Source organism: Zingiber officinale, chromosome 5B (assembly GCF_018446385.1).
Source record: "Zingiber officinale cultivar Zhangliang chromosome 5B, Zo_v1.1, whole genome shotgun sequence".
Taxonomy (NCBI): domain Eukaryota; kingdom Viridiplantae; phylum Streptophyta; class Magnoliopsida; order Zingiberales; family Zingiberaceae; genus Zingiber; species Zingiber officinale.
Window position 1 is genome coordinate 44,260,950 of NC_055995.1, and position 23,722 is coordinate 44,284,671.

The following is a 23,722-nucleotide window of genomic DNA, read 5'->3' on the forward strand; positions in this document are numbered from 1 at the left end:
ATTAAAGGAGAAGTATATCCAAAATATTACGAAAGGAGTGTTGACATGCAAATTTTAGTAAATACACATTTTAGTTATCTTTCATGGGACTTCTCGGATATAGGGTTCTGGCAAAGACATTTTCATGTATCCTAAAATGGTATAAAGCTATTACCAGTTGGGAAGTTAGATCACTTACGGGTGCCTAAGATTGTTTAGTCACCTTTTTGTTGAACATAACAAGGAAGCCCGAGTTGGTAAACAACACCTCATGTTCTGAATGATGAACGATATTCAAGACTGCCGATAGATTTTCATGCGACAAAGAGGAGCCTCTCCATTTTCAAGGAAGATTGTGTATTCCCAAGACACATCCAATTTTAAAAGACCTACATCGAGAAACACATAGATCATAATTTATAGGTTGTTGGGGGATACTCTTATGTATCAAGCCCTAAAGTGCCCTACTAGTGGAATGGTAGGAAGAAAGATATTATGGACTTTAGAGTCTGATGCTTTGTGTGTCCACAAGTGAAGATAGAACATCAAAATGACATAGTAGGAGGGTAGTGGACCCCTAAACCATTGAGAGCATTAGAGATCAATAGACTTATTTAGGATGAGTTTGGTACGTTAGAGGGTATGTTAGAGGTAAGCCTTATTGATTGATGCATTTGTGAAACCTGAGGGTAGGTTTATAGATTTAATTAATTAATTATAATTTGATAATCTGATTAAGGATTTAGTAAATCTGTAATTAAATTTATAACTCATTAAATAGTAAGTTAACTGCTTAGTAATTATTAGTCAATGGAATTATTAATAGGAGGAGTAACTTGATTTGTTGGTTCACATATTATAGATCCTTAGATTTGTTTTATATCCCCGCACTTGTAGGATTCGAGCACAATGTGATCTTACATACTTGAAGATGGTTAGAACAATCTACATTTGAGGTGGGTAGATCTTGCTTATCTTCTTGATTACTTTGATTATAGTGCATGATTATTTATTGCCATGTTTTGATAAGGTTGTAGTCACTCGCTTACCTTAAATCTGTCCTATATCACTCCTGAGTTTGATACCTTATCGTTTGTCCTTATATATTTTGATCTATGGTTGATAGCTATACAGTTATGTTTGATACTTATGATTGTGTTTATAGATATGCATGAGATTACCTTACCATAGTATAGGGCGTTGTATATTCTGCTAGATCCCTTGGTAGATGATTTGAGTTTGCATTTATGGTTAGGTTGATCATACCACAATATAGAATATTGAGTATCTTTCTTAACCTTTGTTTGTTATTTTCATACCGTAGTGTAGGATATGGAGTATCCTAATAGAACCTTATTGTTAGTTGGGTCTATAACTTATAATCATGAATTTATGATATAGTATGGTTATATACTTAGGTTCGTGCCTATAGGTCACTGATCTTATAGGTAGTATAGTTGTATGCAAGGACATATATGTTAGTGAAATTATACTTGATGGAAATCACTCCCTGGTAGAATGATAGCATATTCTACAAGGCTTTTCCCTTAGGATCAACCCCTAGGATTACTTGATCTTGACCCCATTGTTTATTATATATGTGATGATACGATGGAATCAGTTGGGATATTAATACTAGGTGACTAGTAACTTGGGGACCTGATTATCTATCTTATGCCTATATATATTAGTGAGATTTTATTGTAGTATAGGGTACCGAGTATCCTTGTTATATAGGCTCATGCCTATACATTAGTAAGATTATATCATAGTGTAGTATTTTGAATATCCCATTAGACCCTTAGTTGCTATATCCTATCAACCATTATCTCTCATTCGTGGTTGAGAGAGTCGTAAGCGACCATTAGTTTATCCTATCGACCATTGTCTTCCCTTCGTGGTTGAGAGAGTCGCCAGTGACCATTAGTTTATCCTGTCGATCATTGTCATCAGTGACTGTTAGTTTATCATGTCGACCATTGTCTCCCATGTTGGAGTGTATACTGAAAGCCTAAGCTTTGTAAACATTCATTATGAATAAAGAATCACATTTGGTCAAATTGTCTACATTTAGTTGTAGTTGTTCAATTAATTTATACTGTAGATAACATAGTATGTGGTGCCACATGCAGAAGATGATGTTATCAGTACCTTATAAATTATAAACAGTAGCTCACGACCAAAATGGAAAGGAACAAACCATTAGAAGGTCGTAGTGTAATTAGGTATCAGTTTATCTTGACTGTATAATTATACTAGTACACTTAGAGTGTATTGAGTAGGACCATTTGAGGTCGTTTCTTTTATACTGATTTTATAAAGAAACAAAGACCTCGGTTATTATGGAAGTGTGTGCTCTTAATCCTGATATAATAACAAGCACATATATTTGATATTTATTTCTTTAATTTATCAATGGGTGAGATTTAGTTCGATGAATCAATAAGCCCGATAAGTTGGGAAATGGTATCACTTATAGTGTGTGTTGTTGATTATAAAAGGAAACTGTGTCCTAGAGATACTAGGTTGATAATGTCCCCAAGAGGAGCTCATAAGGATTGTCATGTTAAACCCTGCAGGTGGACTTAGTCCGACATGACGATAAGGTTGAGTGGTACTACTCTTGTACTAAGATATTAATTAAATGAGTTGTCAGTAACTCACTTAATTAGTGGACATTCGATATCTTAAACACAGGGAGACTAACACACTCATAATAAGAAGGAGCCCAAAAATGTAATTTGGGATTGGTGCGGTAGTTCAATAATAGTTCTCTAGTGGAATGAATTATTATTGATAAAATTAAGTTGTGTGTTCGGGGCGAACAAGGGATGCTTAATTTTATCGGGAGACCAAAACCAATTCCTCCTCTCGGTCCCTATCGTAGCCTCTTAATTATAGAGTACTATACCCACCTATACCCACCTTCTCACCCATCCTATAGGGGCCGGCCAAGCTAGATTGGAGACCAAGCTAGGGCCGGCCATGGGTATGTTCATGGGTGAATTCATGTGGCCGTCCCTATTAAAATAAAAAGGAATTTTAATTTTAAAATTTTTTCTTATGTGGATAATATAATTTAAAAGAGAGTTTAAAAATTTAAATCCTTCCTTTTATAAGATTCTACAAAAGATTAAGAGAAGAGTTAAAATCTCTTTCCTTATTTGTAGATTAAAAGGTTGATTTTAATTTTGGTAAAAACTTTTCTTTTAATTATATTCATGATTTAAAAGAAAGTTTAAAAATTAAAAATTCTCTTTTATTAGTTTCTACAAAAGATTAAGAAAAGATTTAATATCTTTCCTAATTTGTAGATTGAAAGGAGATTTTAATTTTTAGAGATAACTTTCCTTTTTGGAAATTATCCATATATTTAAAAGAAAGATTTTAATTTATAAAATTTCTTTTTATTAACCAATCATGAAGGGATTAAATTATTGGAGAAATTTTATAAATTTCTGGAGACAAATTAGGAAGTTTTAATTAATTAAAACTCTCCTTGTTTGTAGCTTTGGTGTGACCGGCCAAATAATTTGAAAAGAGAAAATTATTTTAATTAAATAAATTTTCCTTTTCAATGGCAAAAGAATTAAGGAAGTTTTTATTAAATTTTCCTTATTTGCCAAGACCAAGGATTATAAAAGAGGGGTAGAGGAGGCTTTAAGGCTAACGACTCTATTCTATTTTTCCTCTCTTTTCTCCTTGGGTGTGGCCGGCCCTTTCTTTCCTCTCCTCTCCTTTGTGTGGCCGAAACCTTCTCATGATGGAGATAGCTTTGGTGGCCGGATCTAAGAAGGAGAAGAAGGAGAGAAAAGAAGCCTCTTTTCTAGCATCCCTTGGAGCATGGTGGTGGTGGCCGAACCTCTTCATCCTAGGAGAAGTTTTGATGGCCGAAACTTGTAAGGAAGAAGAAGGTGCTTGGTGGTTCTCATCTCGGAAGATCGTTGCCCACACAACGTCCGAGGTTAGAAGAGAAATACGGTAGAAGATCAAGAGGTCTTTCTAAAAGGTATAACTAGTAATTTTTGTTTCCGCATCATACTAGTTATTTTTGGAAATAATACTAAATACAAGAGGCTTACGATTCTAGAATTTCGAATATGTTTTTCGATGTTGTGTTCTTTTATTTTATTTTTCCTTGTGATTTGATTGTTCTTTTCGGTTAACCTAAAGTTATTTTAGGAAATTAAATATTAGCTTTCTATAAAAGGTTTTGTCTAGTCGGTGGTGGTTGCTCCCATATCCAAGAAGGTCATGTGCCTCGCCACGTCAGTACTGGGAACCAATTATGGAAATTAATATTTAATGGAATTAATAACTTAAGGTGATTTGGGTCGAACGTGTTAAGTTCCGCAGGAGATCCAAGTCTAAACCTAAAAGAACAAATAGATTAAGTTTTGGATCAAACGTGTTAAGTTCCACAGGCGATCCAAAATTTAATTTAAAAGAACACATGGTAGCTAGGAAAGGGTTCAGATCTTTGTACAAAATTTTTGTACAGTGGAACCTCTAGGTTTTCCGAGTAGCAACCAACAATTGGTATCAGAGCTAGGGTTTTGCCTCTGTGTATTTGGTATTAGTTTAATTATGCACATGTCATACATAATTTAGGCAGGTTAATAGTAGGATGTGCTAACTTTGTGGATGCAGGATCCAACTATTATGACTTTTAGTTATTATGTGTGTGATTGGACCCTTGGACATGTCAAGGGCATTTATCTGTGTGTGCATGATTGTATTAAAATACAGCAGGAGCTGTATTTAGTTTTATTAGGATTTTATTTTTGATCTAGATACATGTACATTCCTTTTATGGAATATAGGATCAAAAATGTAAAATTCTATTTATGTCGCGGATCGAATCTTGCAAAGCGTGGAACCTTCTAATGACCAGAGGCGCAGCGGAACTAGGAGCAAGATGGATGCGACAGCTAGACCCGGTGGCGTTGGCCAAATATGGCAACAGCTTGGGATGACAACACACGGAGGACAACCAGAGATAAAAGTCATAATAGTTGAAAATTAGATTTTTCTATTTATTGCTTTTATATTGTGCTATGTGTGCATGTTAGTTTACAAGTTTAGTAGGCTAGCATAGTTAAAATTCCTCATTTATAAATAACTAAGTGGGAGAGGGATTTTTAAGTAAATCTCATGGTCTCCATTACTGGTTTGTAAGTGATGCAAACAAGCTTGCGCGTTGGCTCTGAGTGCCTTCCTCCATAACGGATGAGCTTGTTTGTGGATCACTAGAACAGACTTCCATTTTTGGATGACTATAGGAAGTTAATTAAGAGCGTGTGATCTTCCCCAATGGAATGGGCATAATCTTATTAATGGACTTAGTGTCAAGTAATGGTATACACTTAGACACATCTAATAGTATCCTCCCCATCGGAGTCACTGCTATTATTTGTGTGACCAAATGAAACCAACTATTAATTTGTCATAAAACTAGGTTGACAAGATAATAAAATTAAAGGGTTAAAACCCCTCTTATAAATGATTGATTTTGTATACGTCCACACTAACGTGGCATACAAAATTAACGGTGTTTGAGATAATTTTATTTGTCATAAAGTTACGTTGACAAGATAGTTAATGGGTAAAACCCTCCTCTTACAAATGTTGATTTTGTATACGTCCACACTAACGTGGCATGCAAAATTCACGGTGTTTTGAGGTGTTGGTAAATTTAAATAGTATTGTTAGAGGAATCAATATTATTTTAAATTTAGAGTCTTGACCAAATATTTGATTAAAGATAAACCAACTATAAATTTTATTCGTCATAAAGTAAGGTTGACAAGATAATAAAATTAAATGATAAAATTTCCTCTTTGAATTTGTATACGTCCACACTAACGTGGCATACAAAATTCATGGGAATTTTTAAGGAGTTGGTCTTAACCAAATATTTTTGTGATTCTTAGGATGATGGTTAATCCCTAGCTGATATACTTTAGGATAGACTTAGTGGTCCCAATAATAATTCATTGGAAATAGGATTTGGACATTAAGGTAGACTGTCCTCTTAGAACTAAGAACAATTTAGGTGTATTTAATTCATTAGTTTAAACATGTCTAGTGGTGTTATCTACCAGAACCTGAAGTGTAGATACAGATGCCATTAATCATGTCTGCAATTCATTGCAGGGTTCCAGGAAACCCGACAACTAAATGAAAGGTAAATCACCGTCCACATGGGCACTACTGTAAAAGTGGTAGCTGTTGCAGTGGGAGATGTTTATCTTTTGATAAGAATAAAATATGGATTTTAAGTAATTGTCTTTACGTACCAAGTTTAGAAAGAATCTGATTTCAGTTTCTAAACTATTATAGATATTGTGTCTATTTTGATAACAAAGTTGTTATCAAGAAAAATAGGGAAGTTATCTATTCTGGTATGATGGTTGACAATTTATAATCCAATAACTCCCACGATGCAACAAATGGAAATTAGTAACACATCTTCTAATTTTAAGAGAAAGCAACCTTTAGAAATGAACCAATTATATCTTTGGCATCTAAAGCTAGGTTATACTTGAGTAGGATTCATTGGTAGCTGATGAACTTTTGGGTTCATTAGTAGTGGAAATCTTTCCAACCTGCGAGTCTTACTTGGAAGGAAAATAACCAAGAAGCTTTTAAGTCCGAGGGGTATGGAGTTAAAGATATGTTGAAAACGGTTCATTCTGATTTGTGTGATCCTATGACTATCCATACAAGAGGTAGTATTGAATATTTTGTCTATTTTATAGACAACTATTCAAGATACAAATAAATTTACTTAATGTACCGCAAGACTAAGTACTTTGATTAGTCCAAAGAGTACAAGGTTGATGCGGAGAAATGTTAAAGTAAAAAGTCACTATGGAAGATCGTAGTGGCAAGTACCTCTTGAGAGATTTTAGGAGTCACTTATCAGTAGTTGGATTTCAATCCCAACTAACTGCATCTGGTACACCCCAACAGAATGGTGTAGTAGAAGAAGGAAAGGACTCTTATGGAATAATTAGATAGATGATGAGTTATTCAGAAAATTACCAAATTTGTTTTAAGGATAAACTCTGAAAACGAAAGTGAACATAGTACCTTCTAAGTTAGAACTCTCTACTTATATAGAATTGCTGAATAGGTGAAAACCTATTTTGAAGCATATTCGGATTCAGGAAATCCAGCACATATAGAGAGACAATGATAAGTTGGATAGGAGTTCACTTGTTTGTAAGTTATCCTAGATAAACAAAAGTAGGTTTATAGTCTTAAAAATCATAAGGTCATTGTTAGCATCAATGACTGATTTTTAGAAAAGGACTATATAATGAACCACGTGCTCATAAGTAAATTTGTTCTTAAGGAAATAATAAAGGACATGTCTAACCTAGTACCAACTGTACAAGATGAGATACCACAAGAAAACTGCAACACGTATCACAAATGATACACAATTGCAGAAAGTGCCTTGTCGTAGTGGGAGGGTTGTTAGACAACCTAAATAGGTTCATGTTTTGGGAGAGGTTTTGGATTCAATCCCTGGAGGGCATGAACCTGATCTCCGGTCATATGATAAAGTACTCCAAGATAAAGATGCAAGCATCTTGGCAAAGAGTAATGAATAATAGAATTAGAATATATGTATTCTAATAAAATCTGGAAGCTTATAGAACCACCAAATGGTGTAAAGCCTTTGGGTGTAAAAAGGTCAATAATAGGAAAAGAGGGATAGAAAGGAAGGTAGTAACTTTCAAAGCAAGGCTTGATGAAAAAGGAAACTTTTTCACTGGTAGCCATGCTTAACTCTATCCAGATTCTTTTATCTATTTGGCAAGTGGATGTCAAGACAGCATTCTTTAATGGAAGTCTTGATGAAAGCATCCATATAAAGCAACTAGAAGGGTTCATTGCAAAGGGCTAAGAGCATCTTGTGTGCAAGCTCAATCAGTCTATGGACTGAGGTAAAGCTTCAAGGTCTTGGAACATCCGGTTTATCAAAGTAATCCAGACCTATGGATTTATTGAGTAAACGGATAAGTCTTGTGTATACAAAAGGTGTGATGGAAACGTGGTGGTATTTCTTGTACTATACGTAGATAACATTTTTGGTAGTTGGAAACAATATCAAAATATTGTCAGAAGTAAGGGTATGGTTGTCCAAATAATTCGATATAAAGGACTTGGGAGAATGTATATATTTTTGAGATCAAAGTAATAAGGGATCGAAAGAAAAATATATATTTTACTTATCCCAAGCTTGATACATCGAAAAATCCTTGCTCGTTTTAAGCATGCAAAACTCCTCGACAGGTTTCTTACCTTTTAAGCATGGAGTGTCTTTATCTAAAGAGATGTCTCCGATGACATCAAAGGAGATTGAGGACATGTAGGCAGTTCTTTATGCTTCGGCAGTTAGACAACCTAATCTATGCTATGCACGAGATCAGAAATCTGTTTTGCCAAGGGCATAGTTAGCAGATATCAAAGTAACCCTAGACAAGGACATTAGACTGCAGTAAAGCATATAGAGGCGCTAGAGATTATATGCTAGCTTACAAGGTAGTTAATTTGGTCCCTGTGGGTTACACGGATTTTGACTTCCAATCGGATAAGGATAATAATAAGTCAACCTCGGGGTTTTGTGTTTACTTTAGGAGGTAAAGTTATAACTATGGAAAAGTGATAAGCATAGGTGTTTTTCTGGACTCCACCATAGAAGCTTAGTATATGGCAAGCCTCTGAGGTAGGCATAAAAGCTGAATGACTCAATAACCTCAAGATAGACTTAGATATGATTTTTGGTTTATCCAAAGATTATTACAATTTATTGTAATAATGTTGGTGCAGTAGCAAACTCAAAGAAACCATAAGTCTATAAGGCAAGTAAACACAATAGAGCGCAAGTACCACCCAATACGAGAAATCGTATAAACGAGGAGAAGTTGTTGCCGCCTAGATTGCATCAGGTAATGACCTATAGATCCTTTCACTAAGGTCCTTAAGGCAAGAGCTTTTGATGGGCATGTTGAAGGGTTGAGAATCAGATGTATGGCAGCAGATATGGCAGCTTAGTCTTTTAGTGTAAGTGGGAGATTGTTGGAGTGTATACTGAAAGCCTAAGCTTTGTAAACATTCATTATGAATAAAGAATCACATTTGGTCAAATTGTCTACATTTAGTTGTAGTTGTTCAATTAATTTATACTGTAGATAACATAGTATGTGGTGCCACATGCAGAAGATGATGTTATCAGTACCTTATAAATTATAAACAGTAGCTCACGACCAAAATGGAAAGAAACAAACCATTAGAAGGTCGTAGTGTAATTAGGTATCAGTTTATCTTGACTGTATAATTATACTAGTACACTTAGAGTGTATTGAGTAGGACCATTTGAGGTCGTTTCTTTTATACTGATTTTATAAAGAAACAAAGACCTCGGTTATTATGGAAGTGTGTGCTCTTAATCCTGATATAATAACAAGCACATATATTTGATATTTATTTCTTTAATTTATCAATGGGTGAGATTTAGTTCGATGAATCAATAAGCCCGATAAGTTGGGAAATGGTATCACTTATAGTGTGTGTTGTTGATTATAAAAGGAAACTGTGTCCTAGAGATACTAGGTTGATAATGTCCCCAAGAGGAGCTCATAAGGATTGTCATGTTAAACCCTGCAGGTGGACTTAGTCCGACATGACGATAAGGTTGAGTGGTACTACTCTTGGACTAAGATATTAATTAAATGAGTTGTTAGTAACTCACTTAATTAGTGGACATTCGATATCTTAAACACAGGGAGACTAACACACTCATAATAAGAAGGAGCCCAAAAATGTAATTTGGGATTGGTGCGGTAGTTCAATAATAGTTCTCTAGTGGAATGAATTATTATTGATAAAATTAAGTTGTGTGTTCGGGGCGAACACGGGATGCTTAATTTTATCGGGAGACCAAAACCAATTCCTCCTCTCGGTCCCTATCGTAGCCTCTTAATTATAGAGTACTATACCCACCTATACCCACCTTCTCACCCATCCTATAGGGGCCGGCCAAGCTAGATTGGAGACCAAGCTAGGGCCGGCCATGGGTATGTTCATGGGTGAATTCATGTGGCCGTCCCTATTAAAATAAAAAGGAATTTTAATTTTAAAATTTTTTCTTATGTGGATAATATAATTTAAAAGAGAGTTTAAAAATTTAAATCCTTCCTTTTATAAGATTCTACAAAAGATTAAGAGAAGAGTTAAAATCTCTTTCCTTATTTGTAGATTAAAAGGTTGATTTTAATTTTGGTAAAAACTTTTCTTTTAATTATATTCATGATTTAAAAGAAAGTTTAAAAATTAAAAATTCTCTTTTATTAGTTTCTACAAAAGATTAAGAAAAGATTTAATATCTTTCCTAATTTGTAGATTGAAAGGAGATTTTAATTTTTAGAGATAACTTTCCTTTTTGGAAATTATCCACATATTTAAAAGAAAGATTTTAATTTATAAAATTTCTTTTTATTAACCAATCATGAAGGGATTAAATTATTGGAGAAATTTTATAAATTTCTGGAGACAAATTAGGAAGTTTTAATTAATTAAAACTCTCCTTGTTTGTAGCTTTGGTGTGGCCGGCCAAATAATTTGAAAAGAGAAAATTATTTTAATTAAATAAATTTTCCTTTTCAATGGCAAAAGAATTAAGGAAGTTTTTATTAAATTTTCCTTATTTGCCAAGACCAAGGATTATAAAAGAGGGGTAGAGGAGGCTTTAAGGCTAACGACTCTATTCTATTTTTCCTCTCTTTTCTCCTTGGGTGTGGCCGGCCCTTTCTTTCCTCTCCTCTCCTTTGTGTGGCCGAAACCTTCTCATGATGGAGATAGCTTTGGTGGCCGGATCTAAGAAGGAGAAGAAGGAGAGAAAAGAAGCCTCTTTTCTAGCATCCCTTGGAGCATGGTGGTGGTGGCCGAACCTCTTCATCCTAGGAGAAGTTTTGATGGCCGAAACTTGTAAGGAAGAAGAAGGTGCTTGGTGGTTCTCATCTCGGAAGATCGTTGCCCACACAACGTCCGAGGTTAGAAGAGGAATACAGTAGAAGATCAAGAGGTCTTTCTAAAAGGTATAACTAGTAATTTTTGTTTCCGCATCATACTAGTTATTTTTGGAAATAATACTAAATACAAGAGGCTTACGATTCTAGAATTTCGAATATGTTTTTTGATGTTGTGTTCTTTTATTTTATTTTTCCTTGTGATTTGATTGTTCTTTTTGGTTAACCTAAAGTTATTTTAGGAAATTAAATATTAGCTTTCTATAAAAGGTTTTGTCTAGTCGGTGGTGGTTGCTCCCATATCCAAGAAGGCCATGTGCCTCGCCACGTCAGTACTGGGAACCAATTATGGAAATTAATATTTAATGGAATTAATAACTTAAGGTGATTTGGGTCGAACGTGTTAAGTTCCGCAGGAGATCCAAGTCTAAACCTAAAAGAACAAATAGATTAAGTTTTGGATCAAACGTGTTAAGTTCCACAGGCGATCCAAAATTTAATTTAAAAGAACACATGGTAGCTAGGAAAGGGTTCAGATCTTTGTACAAAATTTTTGTACAGTGGAACCTCTAGGTTTTCCGAATTGCAACCAACATCCCATTCGTGATTGAGAGAGTCGTCAGCGATCGTTAGTTTATCCTATCAACCGTTATCTCCCATTCGTGGTTGAGAGAGTCTTTAGTGATCATTGGTATATACCCTATTTACCCATGGGGTCATCCGTGGTAGAGCGTTCCCCTACAGACAGTGACTAGTTATTTACCCTATCCGCCCACGGGATCATCTGTGGAAGAGCGTTCTCCCCGCGAACAGTGACTAGTCATTTACCCGCCCACGGAACCATCCATGGTAGAGCATTCTCCTGCAGTCAGTATTGGTTATGTGCTTGCTATATGCCAGTCATATATTTGTGTGTGCAGATTTAGATGTACTATATGTTGGTGCAATTGACCTCTAGGGTTTCGATGTTTGATAATATGACCAAGGGTTGACCGAAACAGGACTTGATGTTTGGGAGAGAGAAGTCTAGTCAGGACTAGATGACTAGCAAAGGTAAGTCCTAACCAAAGGTTAGGTAAAGTGAAAGTCCTGGTGAGTAAAGTCGGGCTCTAGTGAGTGAAGCTAGGCGTTGGAAGTCCCGGTGAGTGAAGTCGGGCCCTAGTGAGTGAAGCTAGATGGTGAAAGTCCCGGTGAGTGAAGTCGGACCCTAGTGAGTGAAGCTAGGTGAGGGAAGTCTTGGTGAGTGAAGCCAGACCCTAGTGAGTGAAGCTAGGTGGAGGAAGTCCTGGTGAGTGAAGCCAGGCAATGGAAGTCCTAGTGAGTGAAGCTAGGCAACCCTAGGAGGTAACCCTAGGTTATACTTGAATTCTGTTAATACTGTGCTAACTCAGTGTTGCAGGGAAGGTCAGCTAGGTTGACGGGCTGACCAAGTAGCTGACACGAAGTCCAGATAGGTCGACGGACTGACCGGATAGCTAACACGAAGCCCAGACGGGTCGAAGGGCTGACCGAACGTCTGGCAGGTAAGTGAAGGTAAGTCATTGGAGGGGAGTGACTATAAGGATGCATTCCTGGGAAGGGAACTTAGGCGCTGATCCGATTTAGAACCATTTCAGAACTCTAAGTCGAGATCCTGACTAGATTCCGGTCTCGGAGAGACGGAATCTAATTAATATTCTGCTTAATTTTAAATTGTGCTAATACTCTGTGTTGCAGGATATATCTTATATTTGTCTCCGGACTAACGTTTTTTGCAGGAAGGAATCTGCTGGAAAATGAGGGTTCGGGCGCTCAGAGGTCCAGGCGCCCGTATTGATTATACTTTGGCTAGATGGTGATTATATTGGGACACCTACGTTGGTTAGTAAGTATTTTACCTGAGACTGCATCCTTTAATCTTTTGTCAATATATTATTCATGCACTATCTTCTTCTACCTACTGAGTGGTTGTACTCACTACCCTTTACTTTTCCCTTGACTTTTAGGTTAGAATATTGAGTTACTTGTTTTATTATTTCCATTGCTTATGGTTATTGTTCTTTCTGTTCTATATTTTGAGTATTTCACATGTACATGCATACATATACGCATTGTCATTTATGATGTAGTGTTGTTATATTACATCGGTATTTTTATGTTGGCTTGAATTGGCTCGATATTATATTTCTTATATTATCACTAGGGGGTACCGTTCGGTTTGGCGGACAAGTATACCCTCAGGACGTGACATCTAGTCCTGACTAGACTTCTCCTCTAAACATCAAGTCCTGTTTGGATCAACCCTTGGTCAAACTGACCAGACTTAGGTACATTGTCAAACATCAAAATCCTAGAAGCTTATTGCACCAACAATCTCCTCCTTTTTGATGTTTGACAATTTTCTTAAGTTAGGTATTGGACTTTAGGGTTTTATATCAAAGTTGAGAGTCAAATATTTTTAACTTAAGGTCACTCTCCCCTTTGACACACATTAAAAAGATTACCTAAGATCCCCTTAATTTTATATTAACAATTTTGAAAACACTCGAGAAATCCATGTAAAAGCATTTGTTTTCAAACATTATTTTTGAAATAAGATCATTTTTAAAAATATCACTTTTAAAATTGCAGTTAGAAAATAATTTTCAAAAAAATTTCAAACATAGTTTTAAAGAATTTTAAAAATTAACTTTCAAAGAATTTTGCAAACTATGTTTGGTCTTTCAATCAGGACTTCCTTTCAATCTGACATTTTCTTAGGACCTTGTTAACCATAAGGAATACATCCTATGTGTCTTAGAGGTTGATCCAAATTAAAAGAACAACTACAATATATTTTCTAAAAAATTTTTAACGAACGTATTTTCAGAAGTTTTCAAAAGTATTTTCAAAGGCATTTAAAAAATATTTGAGAATCATGGGTTTCAAACTTTTTCAAAAAATTTTAAAAGTATATATGTCATCTTTGAATCAAAACTTCCTCCTCAATCTGACATATTCTTAGGAAACCATGTTAACCACAAGGAGAACTACCTATATGTCTAGTGGTTGATCCAAATCAAAAGATTAGTTAAAATATATTTTTCAAGACATAAATTTTTAAAATATTTTTTTTTCAAAATAAATGTAAGTGTGTTTAAATATTTTCAAAAATATTTTTAAGAAAACATTTCTAGATTTTTCAAGGAGTTTTTAAAGATTTAAAAAGAATTCTATATATTTTTTTAAAAAAACTATTTTTTTTAAAACATTTTCTTGAATTTTCAAAAGCACCTCCCCCTTAACCTGGCACACCTTGATTATCCTTGTTAACTACAAAAAAATCTATCCAAGTGTTTAGGGGACTAGGTTCTAGTGTTGACCTTGGGATATGGATTTCTAGGTACTTATCAACAATCAATATTTTTCAAGTATATAGATTTTTCAAAATTTATATATAAATACACTCAATCAAGGATGAAATTCATTAAAATATTATTATGTTAAATCACTATTTTGAAAATAATTTTTAGAAAATTATCTATAAATTTTTAAAATTTTTTCAAAATTTTTTCTATTTAATAGTCCTTATCATCTCACTCATTCTAAATATTTCATCACAATCAATCAGGGTACCCTTATAGGTTTTGTGAGATGTTTTGTTAGTTTTATCTGATTTAAAATTTAAGTTTGAATCTAAGGATTGATTTAGACTTGAGTTAGACTAAGATTTGACAGTTAGTTGGTTAAATATCAATTTCAATAATCGACTTCTAGGTTGTGGCAAGACATGAAGCCTTCTTGGGTATTGGAACAATAACCACTTCTAAACAAAATCTTTTAAAAAAATTAAATATTTAACATTTTTTCTGAGACCCTTCGGTATAACTAGTCAAGTGTCGATCAAACCTAAGTTCTTTATCATTCTAGATTAAGAATGAATGAAATATTAGTATCAATGACATGACATTTATCAATATAAATTAACATTTAATAATGAATGTACATGGCAAGTATGCATGTGTCAAACAAGTCAAATAATTTATAGTTGATTTCTAAGGATGCATCAAATTCTCAATTTGATACATTTCGTGTGAACCCACGAATGTGTAAACCCACTTTGACACATTTTAAATTTTATTATTTTAATTTTTTTCATTGGGTAAGATTTATTAATTAGTTTCATAATTAGTTTTAATTTAATTTTTGAATTGTTGGATTATGAAAATTAATTTTGAATTTTAAGATTTAATCTTGAATTCATAGTTTCATAATTAAATGATACTTAATTATAATGAATTAATTTCGTATATATATTTTTTTGGTATTTAACTTAGAGTTTATCATTTGGTTTAAATTTATCAAAATTTTGTTTATTTTATTATTATTATCTTTTTTAAAATTTTGGTTTACTTGGTAGAAATGAGTAGATTCTATTTCTTGAATTTTTATGTTTAAATTTAAATTTATTATTCATTGTTTCATTATTAAATGGTACATTATTATAATTGATTAGGATCAAATTTTTTGTAATTAAATTAATTTTGAACTTTTAAGACTTAATTATTAATTATTTTATAATTAAAGGGTACTTTATTATATTTAATTAAATTTGAATTTTTACAATTAACATTTGAATTAATATTCTTAAAATTTGTAGATTTGATTTAGAGATTTTTGTGTTTTAATGTTGAGTTTTTAATATTTAAGTATGTAATAGTAGAATTTATTTTATCTTTTGAATTTGTATTTACGATTATCTTGATTATTATTTAACTTAATATTTAATCCTGGATTATTAACTAAGTTTGATTTATTCAAATTTAGTTTATCTTTTTTAGATGAAATATTAATTAAGTTGGAATTTGAATTATCTTGATCAAATAAATTAAAAATTTTATTGGGGTTTCGTGTAATTTTATCTAGTTCTAGATTAATTTAGTCATTTTCTTGACTAAATATTTCTGATTTTTAGGTTTAAGATTTGAATTTATTTTGTTATTTATTTTTGAATTTTAAATATTTTATTAATTAATTTATCAGAATATTTAGATTTATTAATTAAATTCTCACAGTTAATAATTAAAATTTTAGAATTATTATTTTCAGAATTATTAATTAAATTCCTAAAATTATTAATTAAATTTCTAGAATTAGTAATTAAAATTTAAGAATTATTATTTAAATTATCAGAAATATTAATTAAAATTTTAGAATTATTATTTATAAAATTATGGTCAAGATAAGAATTTATGTTGTTAAGATTTGAGATTTTATCTTCTAAATTTTTGAGATTTAATTTTGAATTTTTAAGATTAGAGTTGATCAAATTATTTTTAAAATTATCTTGATTCTTAATTAAGCTATTTTAATTTTTCAAATTAGAATTATCTTCATCATTCTTACTTGAATTTTTAATTAAATTTGAAATAATTTTATTACTTAGATTTGAATTTTTTAGATTATTTTTTTTGAATGTTTTTTTAGATTTGTTGAATTAAATATTTTATTAAGTATTTTATCATTTTTTATTTGAGTTTTTAATAATTTTAATTATTTCTAAATTTTTAAGATTTAATTTCAAATTTTTAGAATTTGAATTTAAGTTATTAAGTTTATTTTGATCATTATTTAAATTAATTATTTCTGAATTTTTAAGCTTTAATTTCAAATTTTTAGAATTCTAATTTAAGTTATTAAGTTTATTTTGATTATTATTTAAATTAATTTTGTCTTATCATTATTAATATTTGAATTAGTCAAATTATTTCTAGAATTATCTTTATTAATTAGATTAAAATTTTTAAATTTAATATTTTATTAATTTAATTTAATTTTGAATTATCAGAATTTAAATTTTTCACGTGAACATTTTTATTAATTAAATTAAATTTTAAATTATTAGAAATATTCAAAAAATTAAATCTAATTTATCATACACAATATTATCTAATTTATTATAAAAATTATTCTCTAAATTATTATGTATAGGGGTAGTTTCGGAAATAATATATTCATGTAAATTTATTGACCTATTTTCGAATATATGATTGAAAAAAAATCAGATTTGCATGAAATATAAAATTACTAACTTTTTTCTTGTCAGGCAACCGTTCTTGTAGTGTCCGAACTCTTGGCACTTGAATCATTTGATGTGATCTTTGCTCCTCCGAACTCCGGGCATCAATTCCTCCTTTTCCATCGGTGGTGACGTTCGATACTTACGAGTAGGACACTTATTTTTACAGTGTCCTCTCTCCCTACACTTGAAGCATATAATATGTAATTTAAAATTTGATATTAAATAAAATTACTTTTTTACCCTTCTCCCTCGGCATAAAGATATATAGAGATAGATCTAAGAGATTACTTGACCTAAGTCAAAGTACATATATTGACACGGTATTACTACGATTTGCCATGCAGAATTCCAAGAAAGGATTTCTACCGATGTCACATGGTGTGAGTCTTTCGAAGACTCAAAGTCCCTCTTCTAGAGAGGAGAGAGACCGCATGGATAAGATCCCTTATGCCTCAGCCACAGGATCTATCATGTACGCTATGCTTTGTACTCGTCCTGATGTTTCGTATGCTTTGAGCATGACGAGCAGATACCAGTCAGATCCAAGTGAGCGTCATTGGATAGCAGTCAAGAATATTCTTAAGTACTTGAGAAGGACTAAAGAATATTTCTTGATATTTGGAGGCGATGACGAGCTAGCTGTAAAGGGTTATAGTGATGTCAGCTTCCAAACTGACCAGGATGATTATAGATCGTAGTCTGGGTTCGTGTTTTGCTTGAATAGTGGTGCTGTGAGCTGGAAGAGTTCGAAGCAGGACACAGTTGCTGATTCTACAACAGAGGCCGAGTATATTGCTGCATCAGAAGCAGCAAAGGAGGCAGTTTAGATCCGCAAGTTCATTACTGAGCTTAGGGTGGTTCCTAGCATAGCTGATCCTATAGAGCTCTATTGTGACAACAATGGAGCAATTGCGCAGGCTAAGAAACCTCGCTCACACCAGCGGACCAAACACATACTACGACGCTTCCATCTCATTCGAGAGATCATCGATAGAGGAGATGTGAAGATTTGCAGAGTACCCACAGAGGCTAACATCGTTAATCCCTTGACCAAGGCTTTGGCAAAGAGAAAGCATGATGGTCACACTAGGTCATTGGACCTTAGAGCCTACACTGATTGGCACTAGTGCTAGTGGGAGATTGTTAGTGAGAGCCCTACAGCCAATCATGTGATGATTGTTGTATGGACTCGATGTATCATATTCCTATATATTTATAAATGTATTTCTTTATGGTTATTATGCTTACTTGTATTGGTGCCAAATAACTAAGTATAATAGCGTCCTTGAGTAGAAGGTTCTTATCTATATCAATCAATTGGTTGAATTGATAGTGAGATGATATAGAGAACACTACTCTTAATCATTCCTAGTCAAGTATTAACATTCAGGGACAATGTTAATGCGATGAGACTAGCATGTAGGTCAACTCGATGACTTGATCTCACAAGTCATGGATATAGAGATATCAAGTTGACACATGGGTATGCATTGGAGAAGGTATACTGAATGACCCGCCATGAGAAAGTATCATGGATCGTTATATGAGTGTCATATACTTTCTCATGTGACTATTAGTATGACTATCAGTCCTTGGACCTGAAGTCACCATGGTTCCCTACATAAGGAGTTACATACTTTGGCTTCGTCAAACGTCACCCGTAAATGGGTGGACTATAAAGGCGACTAATAGGTATGTAACAAATTATGCGGAGGGATGTGAGTGATGTAGATGGGATCTATCCCTCCTATATGACGGGAGTGACATCATGATTCTTGATAGAGTGAGACCACTAAGTGCATGACCATGCCCAAATGAGTCAATATGAGATATTGAGCTCATTTGATTAGAGTGAGTCTACTTGGAGTTCAAAACATAAATTGATTAGAGCATGACACGGTCTATGCCTCAATTGATCAATTTAGATGTCAAGGATAGAAGAACATTGTCACATATTGTGAGAGTCACAATTAGTAGTCATAAAGGTGATGTTGGATCTCAACATTCTTGTAACTTGGATAGTAATGATGTATTGCTAGATACTGCTCATTACTTATGTTTCTAAATGGGTTTAGGAGCATTGTCAACGTTACAATAACCTATAGGGTCACACACAAAGGGCAATTAGATGGAGATTAGGTTCATATGATGAACCAAGAGGATTAGGTTCATGTGATGAACCAAATTGGATTAAGAGTAATCCAATTACACTAATTGAGTTGGACTCAATTTGATTTATGTGTAGAATGAGTCTAATTTAGATTAAGATTCATTGAGTCAATTTAAACCAATGAATAGAGATTCATTAAATTAAATTGACTTGAATCAATGGTTAGATTTGATCAACCATGGGAGATAAAAAGGTCAAGTTTGACTTGACTTGAGAGGAGAGATGAAGGGTCAAGTTTGACTTGACCAAATGCCACCTCATTGTGACTTGGCATGGGGCCGACCAATGATGGTGTTCCATATCATCAAGACTACATCATAGTGTGCCACCTCATGAGGAAGACCAAGAGTCATGACTTTTGGTATTACATGGAGGTTTAAAACCCTCCTTTATGTGGCCGGCCACATTAGTGCAAGCATTTGTGCTTATTTAACTTCTTCTTCTTCCTCCTCTCTTCTCTTGTTGTCTCCCTCTCCTCCATCGCCGAAACCATTCAAGGGTGCTAGCACACTCTAAGTGGTTTTTCTCCACCTTTTGTCCATGTGGATACGTGTAGAGGAGTGTACACTTGACACTCTACGAGATCCGGCAACCTTTTGGACGAGCGGGATAAGCGAAGGGCATTGTAACGACCATCCTTCTTTATACTCTACTACTCTCTAAGAGTGACCGTTACTTAACTACTAACTCTACTTAACCGGTATAATTAAAAACCACGAGGAATCCCTACCGAAAAATTTCGGTAGAGTCTTCCCTGTACCGGTGACCATAATCATTAATACATAACATGATATACACAGCCACAGGCGGCTAGAACATTTATCAAACAACCACGCAGTTTATAAGACATAACAACTTAAAAAAAAAACTAATCTAGCAATGGTAAATGAATAAAACTCTAACAGTGGAAACAACCAAACAAACAATGCGGAATAGACCCAATAGCAACATTAGAAAAAATAGAAACAACTCTTTATCAATCTCTATTGACATAAAACATAAAGTGTGACTCAATTCCCCTGATCTCTCCCACAGTCCACGCATCACACACCCTCCGCACCACCTTATCGCATTCCTTGCTAAATCTTTTCCTTTCCTTTATCTGTAGTAAGAGGAAGTGTAGTCTATAAGCAAAATTTGCTTAGTAAGAGCTATCTAACTCACAAAAACACGAATATGCATGTATACAGAAAGATCTAGAAACTATATGCTCTAAACGAAAGTAAAGCATAAACATAACTGCTCATGTCAAACTAATAGCAAAGAAAAGCTAAGAAATCTACTCATGTAATTCTAATAGCTAATCATGCTATACAAGGATAAAACCGCATGCTGGTAGATAAAGCTAATCATGCTAAATATCTAATTAGGAAAGAAACAAAACTAATACTGCATGCTAGAATTCAAAAGAACTAATCTTACTGACTCTAAGCATAAATGAAGCTTGTTTCATTTGTTTCAAAACTTATACTTATATACTTCAAAATAATATTCAACTTCTCTTGGGCCCGGCATTGTACCAATTTACGTGCATCCTTAATATGAGTCGAGGTAGCTAATCCCGAAACTACTAAGGTACTTCTAGGCGATCTTGTGCCTAGGGGCGATCTAGGAGCCCACCCAATGGACCTTGTGTCCGGTACATGCCATTAAAAAGTAAAATACTTATTTTCTTTTTAACTATAACTTCCTTATACTTGTTATTCTTTAATTCTCTTATAACAAAATGTCTTGGCATTTATTCAAACACTTAGTGTGCTTTTAATCCTAAACTTTTGGAATTTAGGATCAATTTAAGACCTTGGTCTTTTCTTACTTATAATCACTCATAACCCCTAAAAGAGTTTAATAGAACACTATATGCATAAAAATTCTAGAGTTTCACAGAATAAACACAATTTTGCATATTAAGCTACACAATTCTGCACTATAAACTCTAAAGAACTAGAAACTGATTGTTTTAAAAGGAAGGCTACTCATGCACATCTAATAACATAAGGAACTAGAAATCTGCTCTAAGATTGGAGTTCTGCATATTGAGGTAACAAGGAAACTCAAATCTGTATGCTTAAATGGATGGTAGCAAAGAAGCATATCTAAACCACATGCTAGAGTGAAGAACTCACATCTGTATCCTAGAATGAGTATAACTAGAAAACATATCTAAACCTCAAATCTGTATTTTTTTTTTAAAATAAGGACTACAGCTTTAGTTGTTCCATAATTCCAAACCTCCAAAGCAGTTAGGTGAAACAACTACATTAAACCTCAATAGTGCAATAACATTCAAATATCGTAAAATCAATGGATCACAACTACCCAAAATCAGCTAACATGAGGTAAACTTCAACTCTACTCATTCTACAATCTTGCTCATTTAATCATGATAGAGAGTTATCTGAACTAACCATTACCCTATCTACAAGAAAGGTTTTGTCATTAAACAAGTGTTGTACCAACATTTAGGGTCATCTAGAAAGAGTAGAAATCATGCTCAGAATTGATCTAACATTTAACTCTCTTTTCTCATCTTCTAAACTAAACTTCTACTCTGAAGTTACTACTTGCATATCTAAGTTACTCTCATACTTCTCACCTGTTAAATTCATTACATCAATTCAAATCATCTTTAGTCTTAATACATGATACTCACCAAAACAACATATTACATATGCTCATCTTCACTCTTTCATCCACACTTCTGCACTAAAGAGATTACACTACTTACTTCATCATAAAATAAACCAAAATCACTGCCAGATCAACCTCCAATTAGCCTAATAAACCAATACTTAATCCAAGTCATTCTATGTTCATTGCCTAATAGCAGAACAAAGGGAAACTAAAAACTTAAAGAAAAATCTAACTATATACTTGGAATAAAAAGGCAGTTCGTTGCATATATATATATATATATATATAAACTAAACTGAAAATCTACATCTGAAATGTTTTCATGAAATCTGAAACTAACATGCTAAACTTAAAACTGCAAGTTAAATTAACAAAAGGAAATTGAATCGAGCAATCCGTTCATTGAAACAAAGCAGAGTCTCTCTGTATAAACAGAATCCAGACAAGTAAGGAGAAGACACAACCTTATAAGCTAAATCCCAACTACTGGGATAAGATCTTCATTAAAGACTTCCTCGAAACTTATCCTACCATGTAATGAACATCTCTAAACCAAAAGAAACAAGCCGCGTTCACGGAAATCACATTCTGCAGTAAGCTTACAAAAACAGCCCTACAGACTTTAGAGGAAACAAAAATCTGCAAATGCTAAGCAGAAACTATTAAAAATCTGCACTAATGTTTGACGGAAATCTGAACATACGATGGAAACATCAACAACTTAAACTATTCTGACTCAAATTCCCCTAAATTTGTCCCTGGAATACCATCAACACCAAGAAACTATCACAACTTAAAATCAACTCATCATATCCAAAACTGTTCCAAGATTCCAGCAAAACAAGGAAACCATCAAAGAGCACAACTTCCTCATTCTTATGTCTAATTCTATCAATGATCTTCTCCAAAACTTCCGGAAACAATAGGAAGAAGCAAAACATCATAAACCCCTACCTAAAACATCAAATCTAATTGCTCTGGTAAAAGCCAAACCTCATTCGGAGAAACCTTTTGAAGGACAGTGCAAGAAACCTTGGGAAACCAATTAATCCGTGAATCAAAACCACATAGGAAAGCAAAACAATCACCAATCCTAATCAACATCTCACGAATCTGAAACAAAGCAAAGAGAAAATTTACAACATTCAAATTCTTGCAGGAATCCATTGAGAATCCCCCAACTGAATCAATAACATCAAGGAAGGCACAAATCAAAACGATAACCTCATAGGAACACGAAACGAAGCAAGATCATCACAGAATCCCTCAATCCAAAACAAGAACCTCACGAGAAGAAATCAACTCATCTCACATTCCATCATTCGGCAACAACACAGCCCTAGGTTTCATCCAAAGCTTCGGGAACAAGAAAAAGGAACAAGAAATAAACTTCGAAGCTATCTTACCGCAGGTGAGTAGCAACTTACCTATCCTTGAACTCAAAATCGGGGAGGGGAGTTGCTAGGGTTCGGAGAAAACTCAAGTTCTCCGGCTCTTCTTCGTTGCTCACGGGTCCTTCTTGACGAGTGGATCACTAAGGTATGAAGACCTCATGGAGAGACACCCTCGCCGGTGCCGGAAGTGGTGCCCTAACACTGTTGCGTTTTCGCCCGAGACGAGAAGTGCCGACGCCGTGAGAGAGAAAGGTGAGGTAATATTTTAGGTCACGGGAACATTAAACACCTAAGTTCTCCTTTTAATACTCTAATGTTTCTGTTAATTAGTACTACTTAAATATATTTTGTTCTCTACTTGATTAACAAAACTCCCGTGGAACATTTGGTTGGTTGCGTTCTGCTTAAGGCTCGGGTTGCAGGTTCGAGTTTCGGCTGCATCCCTTCTTATTACAATTTATTT

At 33.8% G+C, this 23,722-nt stretch overlaps 1 long non-coding RNA gene across 1 annotated transcript; it reads right to left on the reverse strand.

Moving 5' to 3' along the window:
- Positions 1-20,157: 20,157 nt before the first annotated feature.
- Positions 20,158-23,516, reverse strand: LOC121987376. Its single transcript, XR_006113537.1, has 2 exons — positions 23,293-23,516; positions 20,158-20,333 (listed from the first exon to the last, which is right to left on the reverse strand). It is a non-coding gene; the product is annotated as an uncharacterized LOC121987376 (long non-coding RNA).
- Positions 23,517-23,722: the final 206 nt, after the last annotated feature.